Source organism: Canis lupus, chromosome 35, assembly GCF_048164855.1.
Source record: "Canis lupus baileyi chromosome 35, mCanLup2.hap1, whole genome shotgun sequence".
NCBI lineage: Eukaryota > Metazoa > Chordata > Mammalia > Carnivora > Canidae > Canis > Canis lupus.
Genome location: NC_132872.1, coordinates 2,109,634 through 2,121,842, shown reverse-complemented (window position 1 = coordinate 2,121,842; position 12,209 = coordinate 2,109,634). Strand labels below are relative to the sequence as shown.

The window sequence follows — 12,209 nt, the reverse complement described above, 5'->3', positions numbered from 1 at the left end:
CGTGGAACTGAGGTCCAGTGAGTTCCTTTGAAGACGGGGTAGTTGCTGGTGCAAGATTTTAGAAATATTGTAGTTGTTGGTAGGATTAATAGTGCCTACATTTTTCTCCTGATGATGATTTTTAAATAATAGAATCACCTTACATAGATAAAGCAGGACTTGGAATTTCACCAGGTGAAGCAAAGTTTGCAAACTCGATACAAAGAAAGGGCCCCTGTTGAGACAGAGGACCCTGGGGCTTCATGCTGAGAGACTGCCTTGCTGTCACTTGGAATTTAGTGCACTGCATTGATAATTGTTTGTACTTTTTAAATTAGCATTCCTAATATTTGTCTATAGGGCAGTCTGATGCGTCCGTACATGCATACTCTACAACTATTTAAGAACAAGGTGGGCTTTCACAGTAGGGCCAACGACATTAGCTAGCACTTGCTCTACTCTCTCTAGAGGGGAAATAGAAGACTTACAAGATGGACTGTATCTGCTTCTATTTCTAACAGACTCACGTTCAATTCTCACTCACAAAAAAAAAAAAAAAAAAAAGTCCAGGAAAATCTTATTAATCCTTTAAAAAACAGTTAATGTAAAATTATAGCAAAAAAAAAAAATAGGAACCTGAACTTTAGTAACACAGTTGGAACAATCTGCAGCGGTGGGAGAAGAAATTTAATTTAGTTGATTTTCTGTGGTTGGCGGTTGTTCGCTAGTCTCACGGTGATGGAAGCTGCACATTTTTTTGAAGGGACCGAGAAGCTGCTAGAGATTTGGTTTTCCAGGCAGCAGCCCACCGCCGACCAAGGAGCAGGAGATCTTCGCACCGTCCCGGGATCCGAGGGGGACATACTTCTGTAAGGTGTGCATTGTCCAATCCTGAGTGTGACAAAAACTGACAAGCAGGAAGCTTATGCACTCAGCGAAAGTAGCATGTTTGTCTCCAAGAGACATTTCATTTTGAAGACATGTGGTACCAGCCTCTTGCTGAAAGCACTGGTTCCCCTGTTGAAACTTGCCAGGGATTACAGTGGGTTTGACTCAATTCAAAGCTTCTCGTATTCTCGCAAGAATTTTCTGGAAGTTTCTCACCAAGGGTATTCACACCTGAATTTCCAGGAAGAAATAGAATTTCTTAATGCAATTTCCCCCAAATGGAGCAGCATATTGGGACGTATGAATTCTGAGTGTTGGTACTTGTCTGGTTTGGATTTCCCAGAGACTCGGGTAACCAGTCAGCCAGATCTAACCCCGGAAATTCCGCCCCAGCAGTGTGGGCCCAGTTCTACATAAAATATGGTGTTACCATGAAGGCTGTCACTTGTAAGAGTGGAATTCATGACCTGAGCCCAGGTTCTGTCATTGTTGCCACACTGTTCAATCCCCGGGGGTATTGGATGAATGGAATGAAATCGGATGGAACTTATTGGACTATTCACATCACTCCACAACCAGAATTTTCTTTTTTTTTAAGATTTTATTTTATTTATTTATTCATGAGAGACACACAGAGAGAGGCAGAGACCTAGGCAGAGGGAGAAGCAGGCTCCATGCAGGGAGCCCGATGCGGGACTCATCCTGGGACTCCAGGACCATGCCCTGAGCCAAAGGCAGACGCTCAACCACTGAGCCACCCAGGTGCTCCTTAAAAATAATTTCTGAAATGACACATGTTTCTGATAATGATTAGCTCTAGGTAGGAAAGAGGGAAAGAGAAATTTGTTTTCTTTCTTTCTTTTTTTCTTGAGAGAGAGAGAACAGAGCAGAATGAGCAAGAGAACATGAGTGAGGGGAGGGACAAAGGGAGAGGGAGAGGCAGCTCCCCGCTGAGCGGGGCTCAGTCCCAGGACCTCAGGATCATGACCTGAGTGGGAGGACTCAGGTCCCTTTAATGGACTGAGCCACCCAGTGCCCCAAGAAATTTATTTTTCATTTTAAAGCTTTCTGTAGTATTGAGATACTTTCTTCCCTTTGTAAGTGCCATTTTTTTGTGTGTGAGGAGTTTGGCTGCAAAGGCCTTCCAGGCGGCTTTGCTTAAACCCTCACTACAGTGACTTTATAATAAAAGGAATTTTTCATATTGGATGACAAAGAACTCCTCTAACTACCTCCGTTCTACAAATTCAAGCATAGTGGACTACCAGCTTTGAGTGGTTTCTCTAGAAACCAATGGTGGGTTTAATAGTAAGCCAATTGTTTGGGCTGGATGACTGAAACGTGGCCCAATTGATCTTAACCATACTAGCTTTTGAAGCACACAGCCACATGAAGCATTTAGTTGTTCATAAACACCTCTCTCTCTCTCCTTATGGAAAAGTAGAGGATCACTGTAGGATCTCAAGAAGAATTTCTGGACCATAGCATATCCCTGTGGAGAAATATAAGTAACAGAATGTGAACAAAAACCCAAGGATTACCACACCACACCAGTGCTTACCAGACTCACTTCACACTTGATCTTAGCCAAATGGCCAAGAAGCCATCACCAGACTCATTTCAAAGGAAGTGGGTTTGGGAATCCCCAGTGACCCACAGACCCATAAACTATATATACCCATGTGAAAGCAATCAATCAGGAAGCTAAAAAATATGTGGTGTTCTCAATAAATTCCTAATTAATGATTCAAAACATTAGTAATCTGGGCAGCCCGGGTGGCTCAGTGGTTTAGCGCCGCCTTTGGCCCAGGGCATGATCCTGGAGACCTGGGATGGAGTCCCGCATCGGGCTCCCTGCATGGAGCCTGCTTCTCCCTCTGCCTGTGTCTCTGCCTCTCTCTCTCTCTGTCTCTCATGAATAAATAAATAAATAAAATCTTTAAAAAACAACACAAAACTTTAGTAATCTGTAATTTCCTTTTATCCCTATTCAGGACCTGCTTCTAGATAGGCCCACAGTAGGTACTAAATAAAATCTTGTAAAATTTAACCAAAAGAAGGAAGCCTGGTTTGTGTAGTTCCTGTGTGAGTTTTTTTTTTTTCCTGTGTGAGTTTAGAGACCACACACACATACACACACAATGTCTGTAACTTAGCACATCTTACCTAATGCTTCAAAAAACCCTCCCAAAGACCCCCCAAAAATAAATAAATAAAACCACCCCATACAAAAGATCTCTAGCTTGTTTAAAGATACAAAGATGAAAGGCCAAACTAGAAAACAATATAGAAAACAATCTTTACAAATTTGGAAAAGAAAATGAGTTTTTAAGTATGCTATGGAAGGCGCAAATCATAAAAAAAAATATTGATAAATTCTATACCATTTGGGGGCACCTGGGTGGCTCAGTGGTTGAGCGTCTGCCTTTGGCTCAGGTTGTGATCCTGAGATCCTGGGATCCAGTCCCTCATTGAGCTTCCCGCAGGGATCCTGCTACTCCCTCTGCCCATGTCTCTGCCTCTCTCTCTATGTCTCTAATGAAAAATAAATAAAATATTTTTAAAAAATTCTATTTCATTTAAGCTATGAATTTGCTTTTATTAAAAGAATTCATACAAATAAATAAGATCTTTTTAAAAAAAAATAAAAGAAGATTAAAAATAAAAAAAAAAAAGAATTCATAAAGCCAAAAAAAGCTACAAACATATCACTAAACTGTGTAACCAATGTATTATTTGTATATAAAACATATGTTGAAAAAAAAAACTTATGTTGTAATGCATTACATCATTTATATGTGTATATATACTATTTTTAAAAAAGATTTTATTTATTTGTTCGTGAGAAACACAGAGAGAGGCAGAGACACAGGCAGAGGGAGAAGTAGGCTCCCTGGGGGAGCCCGATGTGGGACTCGATCCTGGGACCCCAGGGTCACACCCTGGGCCTAAGGCAGACGCTCAACCACTGAGCTACCCAGGCGCCCCAGTATATATACTATTTTGAGAACATATTTTACAGTTAAAAAAAAAAATCAAGAACAACAAAATGCAGACTTGGAGCTGGAGGGAACTAAGTCCCTGAATATCCTCAACTTCAGTTATGTCATGTTCTCTGTGACCTTAAGAGCTCTGCCCTTGCAGGGCTCCCAGACCATTATTTATTTATTCTCCTAGAGCTTTAAGTGACAGTAAGTGTAGAACACCTGACACATGGCAAGAGTGCAACAAATGGTTAATGATTACAACTATAAATAAATAATAGTGTCAGAGCAAGACTGGAATCAAATTCAGCTTCTGATCTAAAACCGGACTGTTCCCAGAATGCTGGCTGGAGTCAGGTGGCCCTAGCTGTGGAGGGCAGGGGGAAGCAGGGCCTGCCCCAAGGAGCTGGGCCGCTAGGGACCTTCCCACTGCTGGCTCTGAAGCCTGAGCTGTGCGCCCTAGACACGGCTGCCTCTTGCAGTGAGTCTCTGCCTAAAGCTGCCAGCTGGGCTGGGCCCAGTTGGGGGAGGAGAGGTGGGGTGGGGTGGGGTGGGGTGGGGTGGGTGGGACACCGGCAAACATACTCGGGGTGGGTAGTCACCTTACATTTTTAAATTGAAGAAACCAAATGTAAAGCTCATGAGGCCCTGGCTCAGCCACACTGAAACCAGGAGCCCTTAACTCTAAACAGGCCTCTGAGACAAATTCTCCCAGACTCTTGGCCCATTAAATTATCTATTTTGTTTACACACTTCGAACTGTCAAGTAAGATCATGCAAGAGTGAAAAACAAGGGACTGGCAGAAAAAAGAAAGAAAGAGAAGAAAGAAAGAAAGGAAAGAAGAAAGAAAGAAGAAAGAAAGAAAAAAAGAAAGAAAGAAAGAAAGAAAGAAAGAAAGAAAGAAAGAAAAGAAAGAAAGAAAGAAAGAAAGAAAGAAAGAAAGAAAGAAAGAAAGAAAGAAAGAAAGAAAGAAAGAAAAGAAAGAAAGAAAGAAAGAAAGAAAGAAAGAAAGAAAGAAAGAAAGAAAGAAAGAAAGGCCTGAGTGATGCTTGTTTTGATGCTGATGCCTGAGACGATTGGGGCCAGGCCAGCAGAGACAGCCCAGAGCTCCAGGGCCACTTGGTTCTGGAAGATCCAGAATCAGGACTGCTCCCTCCCTGCGGGGTCCTTGGAGTCAGGAGTCCCCTCCTCCAGACCTTTGCAATAGGAAGCTGGGTGTTCGGTGGCTGGGGTGGATGGAGCAAGTGACTTCCATGGAACGAGCAGACCGCTCCGTTCACACCACAAATAAGCCACAAATAAGTTCTTATCTGATCCTCTATCTGTATGTTTTATTCCAAAAGTATATTCACCATGAACCTTTCATTCTAGGGCTTTTTGAGGAATCATTTGTTTGTACAATGAGAGCTTAGGTCAAGGGAGTTTGGTTCTTCTCCAAAACACTGAGAGAAAAATGGGCTTATTGTGAATGGCCTAAGAACTGTCCCAAAGGGCACAGACCATGCAGTCCCAGTGCCCCACTGGCCATGGTTGGGGGGCAAAGGGTACAGTGGTCCCATTCACATTGTCCCGTGCTTAATAGCCAAGGGTTCAGAGAACTGGGGTAGAGTCAGCAGAACCCAGGAGTGGGAGCCACTCTGGATCTGCCAGGCTATAGCTTGGCAGGAGGCTTCAGCTGGGACCAAGGGAGGCCCAGAGCTGACACTCAAGCAAGTCCTCGTCCTCCCCTGTGCCCTGACCCTCCTTCTAACTGCCACTTTGACCCCCAGCCTAGGCAACCCCTGCACAGAGCAAGGGCAGACACGCTAGAAAGAAGAGGCATCCGGACCAGGCCTCCCAGAATGGCAGCTGGTCCAGGAGGTCAGGAGGCCCCAAGGTGAGGAGAGGAAAGATTCACCTGGCAGAAGACTGATAGGGCTGCTTTGGGGAATTTCATGAGAGGAAGTTGATCCACATAGGCATGGTCTGGTAACTTCCTTCCTGTAAGCTGCTGCTAACGTTTTGCTGCTCTTTCAGTCTTTTTTTCTTCAGAGACCTGTCCCTGGTTCACAACCAGATGAGTTCTAGGTCAAGCTCTAAACATAGAACAAGTGATACACGCAAATGGACATTTTAGGGAGGTACAAGTAAAATCTAGAACTAGACTAGAATATCTGTAGAACTATCCCTCATATTCCTCCCAATGGATAATTTCTATGATGGTTAAATTGGAGTGATTCCAAGAGTGCACTATTCAAGGATAAAGCCATCTTTGGTTTCAACCCTCTTTGCTTGGAGAAGTTAAGTAGCTCTGGGGCAGTGCTGTTCAATAGATATATAATGTATTTTAATATGTAATTTTAAACCTTCTAGAGGCCACATTAAAATAAAATAAAATAAAATAAAATAAATAAAAGAAACAAAAAGAAACAGGTAAAATTAATGGTAATAACATATGCTGTTTGGCCCAACATATCCAAAATATTGCAATTTGAACATGTATCTACATAATCCTTTTTTTTTTTTAATTTTTTATTTATTTATGATAGTCACACACAGAGAGAGAGAGAGAGGCAGAGACACAGGCAGAGGGAGAAGCAGGCTCTATGCACCGGAAGCCCGACGTGGGATTCAATCCCGGGTCTCCAGGATCGCGCCCTGGGCCAAAGGCAGGCGCTAAACCGCTGCGCCACCCAGGGATCCCTGTATCTACATAATCCTAATGAGATATCCTACATTCTTTTTGTCATACAAAGTCTCAAGATACAAATACAAATACAAAAAGATGTATTTTGCAGTCGCAGCATATCTCAGTTCGGAGTAGCCAGGTCTCAAGCGTTCATAGCCACAGGTGGCTGGTGGAAACCATATTAGACATGCAGGTTTAGAGCGTCAAGTCTGAATTTTACGGCGTGGCCTTCCAGGTCCTTTGTAACCGGACCCCCATTCAGTGAATCAGGTGCATTTATTTTACTTCGGAACAGAGGGAGGGCATCTTAGAGAACTTCCCTCATCTTACAACTAGTCCCTTGTGAGCCCAGACATGGAAAATGAGCTGCTTGAGGTCACACAAATATTTAGTGGCAACACCAAGGACTTCCTGACTCCTAGAGCAAGTGGAACTATTGGAGCCAGTTAGCAGAGCACAGTCATCCATTTAAAAAAAAAAAAAAATGTTCCTGGAGAGAATGAATGAGTGAACCACACCTGCTCTGCGTTGGTGAGGGCTTTAGTTGACTTCAGTTTCTCAGAATTACTCACCCGCCCCAGCCAGTCCCATGACTGTCTCAGTGGCACAGTGGACTGCCCTTCGGATGGCCTGGGGTGGGGGGGCTTGAGCTCTACGTGAAAAAGGAATTTGTGGAAGGTCCCCCGGGGGTTAAGCGAGAGGTTCTACGGAAGGTGCGCACCAATTCCCTCTTCCAGGCAAATGCAACGCATGGCCAAGGTCTCCCATGTGCCCCCACCCCCAACCCTGTCCCGTTGGACTCAAGCCAGAGGACGGGAAAAGGGAGTCAGGTCCACACAGACTTGCAGAAAGCCGGGGGCAGGCTGGACAGGCCTCCCTAGCAGGCAGGAGGGAGACAGCCCAGCAGCTCCAGAAGCCCCGGCCTGGAGACCCGAGGGCCAGAAGATCCCTGCCGCAGACGGGCCGAAGCCCTCCACTTAGAGATGCCTTCGGTAGTCCTTTCAGGGGCCTGTCTCAGTGCTCCTCAAACTTGAATGCTCACCTGAGTCCTCTTGAGGATCTTGTTAAAATGAAGATTCTGGCTCAGTAGGCTAAGGGTCGGGCCTCGGATTCAGCCTCCGTAAGCAGCTCCCAGGTGACAGTCACTGTTGGTCCAAGGACCACACGGAATAGCAGGTGAGGGGCCGGTGAGTGGGGAGGCCCAGTCAAGCTAGATACAGCTGGGTTCTTTCTCCCCTCCGAGATTTCTGGAACGGGCGCTAATGAACACCAACAAAGCGCAACCGTTGCTCTGGGACTTACCCCCAGCTCCCTCCCTCCGTCTTCACAGCAGCTTTAGGAGCTGGGGACCACTACCGTCCTCATTTATGGAGGAGGAAGCCAAAGCACCGAGAGAGTAGGTGACTTGCCTCCAGCTGGTAGGTGACGACATTGGGACCAAAGCCAGCTGGCCTGCGCCGCCCCGCACACGAGGGCCTTGCACCATGAGCCAGTCTTGACAGACCGAGGCCCCTGCATGTTCTCTGGGCTGGGTGCTGCCCAACGTGCCTGTGGTCTCACGCAGAAGCCTTTCAAAGTGTGATGAGCTCTCCGAAGTTTGTTTCAAAATACGTGGAAGCCATCCCCTCACCAGCCTTGGCCCACAAAATACTTTTAATCTTCAGATGACTTCAAAGCTTGTTTGTTGTTGTTGTTGTTGTTTTTACAATAAAAGTTTCTTAGGAATTCTGAGAGGCTCTTAAAGGCAATCGGTGTGGCTGAAGGAATTTTATCTTTAACTTCCTCACTCTGGGGGACAGGCCCTATTAATATGCTTCAAACGTTGGTCCGTCTTCTTTTTGTTTGAGGGAAGGCAGGGCTGTGTCATCCTGTTGGACCCGGTTTTCTCGTCTGTTCTCTGTTGGATCCGTGGCCACTTATAGTTACGACTGGAGTTGAGGATGGTGGGGCTGAGCACTAGTCCTAGGGCCAGGCTAACCAGGTTCCAATCCTGCTGTGCGTCCAGGTGGCCGTGTGGCCTGTCGGCTCCGTTTCTCCATGTGTTCCACAAAGGGTCTAGCCAGATGCGCCAAGTGCTAGTGCCTGGTATGTTCTTTCCCAATTAGCAATAATCATGCCTCAGATAAACCTCATCAGCTGTTACCACCAGTGTGCAAAGCTGGGACGTTTGAGAGTTCCTGACCTTTATAAGGTTTTTCCCAGGAGTTGCTGGTGTGACTGACTGTTCTCACCAATGGGGTGACGGTTCCTACCAAACAAGCAGTCCCCAGAGAAGGCCCAAAACAAAGGTGAATAATTCTTTGGTAAAAAATTCTTGGTACTGCATCTGGCTCCCTCTCTCCCTCTCCATAGTCTGGGTCCCTTTGACTCCTCAGCGCTCACCCTTCCTTGTGGATATTTGGCTAGGCCTGGTTCAGGTGCCCACACTGGCTCCCTATTGCCTGCTCCACAAGTCCGCACTTACCCTGGCTCACAGTCCTCCAGATGCCTTCTCACATCCCAGCCCTCTCAGTGACCCCTCTGGCCTGCACCTTCCTTCCTGCCTCCATGCCTTTTACACGTGCTACCCTCTGCCTGCCATGCCCTGCCTTCCCCTGCCTGCCTAGTAAGCTCCTACTCATCCTTTAAGACCCTCCTCAATGGTGTTTTCTAAGAAGCTGGTTGTGATCCATTTGGGTAAAACAAGCCATCTGCCCTTTGTGCTTCACTGTATCTTCCGCAGCCCACCACGAGGTGCTTTCATTTAATCCGTGTGTAGGCACCCGGCTGCAAGTAGCAGACACAATGGCTTAGGGCAGCCGGGGCGGCTCAGTGGGTCTGCGCTGCTTTCAAGGCTAGGGGGTGATCCTGGGGTCCTGGGATCGAGTCCCACGTCGGGCTCCCTGCATGGAGCCTGCTTCTCCCTCTGCCTGTGTCTCTGCCTCTCTCTCTCTCTCTATGTCTCTCATGAATAAATAAAATATTTTTTCTAAAAAAAGAACATGATGGCTTAAACAAGAGAAACATTTCATCGGCTCTCCAGCAACTGATGGCGGAGATGGTGACTCTCCAGGGTTGGTTCAGGGACTCCGCTCTGTCCTCAAGGACCTAGGCTCCTTCCCTCCTGCCGTCCTCAGCATGTTGGGCGTGACTTGCCTCATGGTCAAAAGATAGTGGCTGTAGCTCCAAGCATCGCGTCAGCACGCCTCGCATCCGAGAGCATAAAATGTCCCCTTGACTCCTCCACTGATGATGGCTGTTGTCTCCTACCCCCTGCTCCCTGCACTCCATCAGATGCTCCAGGTTTAACTACTCAACCCGACCAGGCGCACCTAAATATCTACCCTCAAGGCCTGACCTTTCAAGTACCTCAGCTCACAGACCTCTTTTGTCCTTAAAAAAAAAAAAAAAAAAAAAAAAAAAAAACACTCCCACAGTCTGAAAATCTTGAAAGGTTTTGACAGGCCATTTATTCCCTCGTGAATAGCTCTGTTGTACGTGTGGCCTTTGCTGTGAGCCACCTCACCTAGGTTTTGGAAGTAGGTGTGGTATAAATAATAAATAAATCAATGAATATCTGGAAGTGTGGTTGTTTTTATTTTGTCTTGGGAGAGCGTGGTTAGCTCTGTGATAAGTCCCTCTGGCCCAGAGTAAACAGGATGGCATGGCCCCTGTCTAGAACCTAAAAGCTGCCCGCTGGTGTAGGGGGTAGGGCCAGTGGTGGGTGGAGGTGCGGGCGGCTGTTTGGCACTTGAGCTTACTTTTTTGTGTAGCTAGTTGGACGCTAGTTTAACTAATTTATTTATTCATGGGAGACACAGAGAGAAAGAGAAGCAGAGAGACAGGCAGAGGGAGAGGCAGGCTCCAGGTGGGGAGCCGACGCGGGACTCGATCCCGGGACCCCGGGGTCACGACCTGGCCTGAAGGCAGCCGCTCAGCGGCTCAGCCCCGGGGCGTCCCTCTGTTCCTACACCTAGCCAGGTCTGGTCCCCACCAAGAAGCTGGCGCGCTCCCCGCTCCCCGTGTCTCTCCAGGCTGAGGGTGGCCGGGATTCCTACGGGGTAGAGTAGTGCTGGGGGAGCCGGCAGCCCTGTCCGGGGTACCCTCCAGGCCACCCGGCACCTCCCGAGCGGGTCGGCCACATGCACAGTATAATCCCGGTCCCCGGTCCATGGCTGAGAAAATCAAGGCTCGCCGCGACCACTCGCTTCCTGTTGTTTCCGTCCCGGGGCAGCACAAGGTTAACAGCTCAGGCGTTATCTCCCGCCCGGTCAGACGGCAGGACAGGCCGCAGCCTGCACCAGCTGATCCCCTGCTCGGCTTCGCAACACCAAAGTCAGCTGTGGCAGGGCTGGGCTCCTTTCTGGAGATTTCGAAGCTGAATCTGCGTCCAAGGTCAGCTAGGCGGCAGGAGGCCTGGCCCCGAGGGCTGCCCCCCACCCCCACCCCCGCCTTTGCAGCTCCCCTCCTCCAGCCGCCTGCAGCCTTGGTGGCCGAGCTCCCTCTAGGTTTCAAAGCTCCCCGCCCTCCCCTCGGGCCTCATCTCCTTCTTCATTTGGCCACAGGACGTCCTCTGCCCCTGGGGCCGTGTGATTAGATCAGGGCCACCCTGATGACCCAGGACAATTTCCCCATCTCGCCTGTAAACCCGAATCCCCCCAGGGAAGTCACCTTGCCAGACAGTGTAGCGCACCCACGGTTCTGGGGGGGAACCGGGGGGATCCTTCCGGTGCAGTAAAGTTTCCAAAGCTAGGGCTCAGCGAGGAATCGGCAGAGGCGGGACCCGAACCCACATCCTCGGTCCACAAAACATTTGCTCTCCCCGCCACGTGCCAGCTGTCTCGGGAACTTTCACGGCATCATTGAATTCCCCCCATTTCTTGCAGGTTAAGACGCGGCCGCCCAGCCGGGCTCAGGAAGAGAAGGATGAGCAAGAGAGAACGGCGCGGCAGGCCCCGCGCGGGGGGCTGGGTGGCGGCCCGGGAAGTCCCCCGAGATCCGGCCTAACAGGCTGCAGACGGGGCTAGGGCGGGGCGGGCACACCACCTGGTCCCCTCCGACACCTCCAGACACTCGTCCCTGCACAGCAGGCAGGGGACGAGCTCCAGATCCCGAAACTGGAAGCTCGGGCCGTGTGCAGCTCTGGCCCCACGTAAAGGTGCACCTGCTCTTCCCCGCAGGAACTTCCTCTCAGGAATCTAAGCACCCCCTGTTCAGGCCGGTCCGTACCTTATCCTGCTCCGAGCCGTAGACACTCAGACCTATCAGTGAACAAAAGGGACGAGGTCCCTGCCCGTCCGGGGCCTACGTGCCGGGCCGGGGCGGGGGTGGGGGGGGTCTGGACAGTAAAAACCAAATGTAATAAACGAGCTCGTTATTAGATTGTTGGAAGGCGAGAGAGCTATTGAAGGAGGCGCACAGGGCAGCGTGGGGTGCTGGAGGGAAGCAGCTGCACTGCCACACGTGGGCACAAAGTGGGCCTCGCTGAGAAGCGGACGTTTGAGCAAAGGCTTGACGTATCGGGCAGCTGAGGGGAGAGCCTCCCAGCTGGAGGAGGCCGCCGGGCCAAGGCTCCGAGGCAGAAGCCTGCCGGATGCTTTTATTGGAGGAACCTGCGGAGCCAGAGCCGGGGGAGCAGAAGATGCCCTTGTAAGGAAAAGACTTAACTTTGAGTGAAGTAGGAAACCACCCTGAGGTTTTTGATCAGAAG

The 12,209-nt window shown here is 48.8% G+C and overlaps 1 pseudogene; it reads left to right on the top strand.

Annotated features, from left to right (window-relative positions):
- The first annotated feature begins 717 nt into the window (after positions 1 to 717).
- On the top strand, positions 718 to 1,448 carry LOC140625138 (S-adenosylmethionine decarboxylase proenzyme-like; annotated as a pseudogene).
- Positions 1,449 to 12,209: the final 10,761 nt, after the last annotated feature.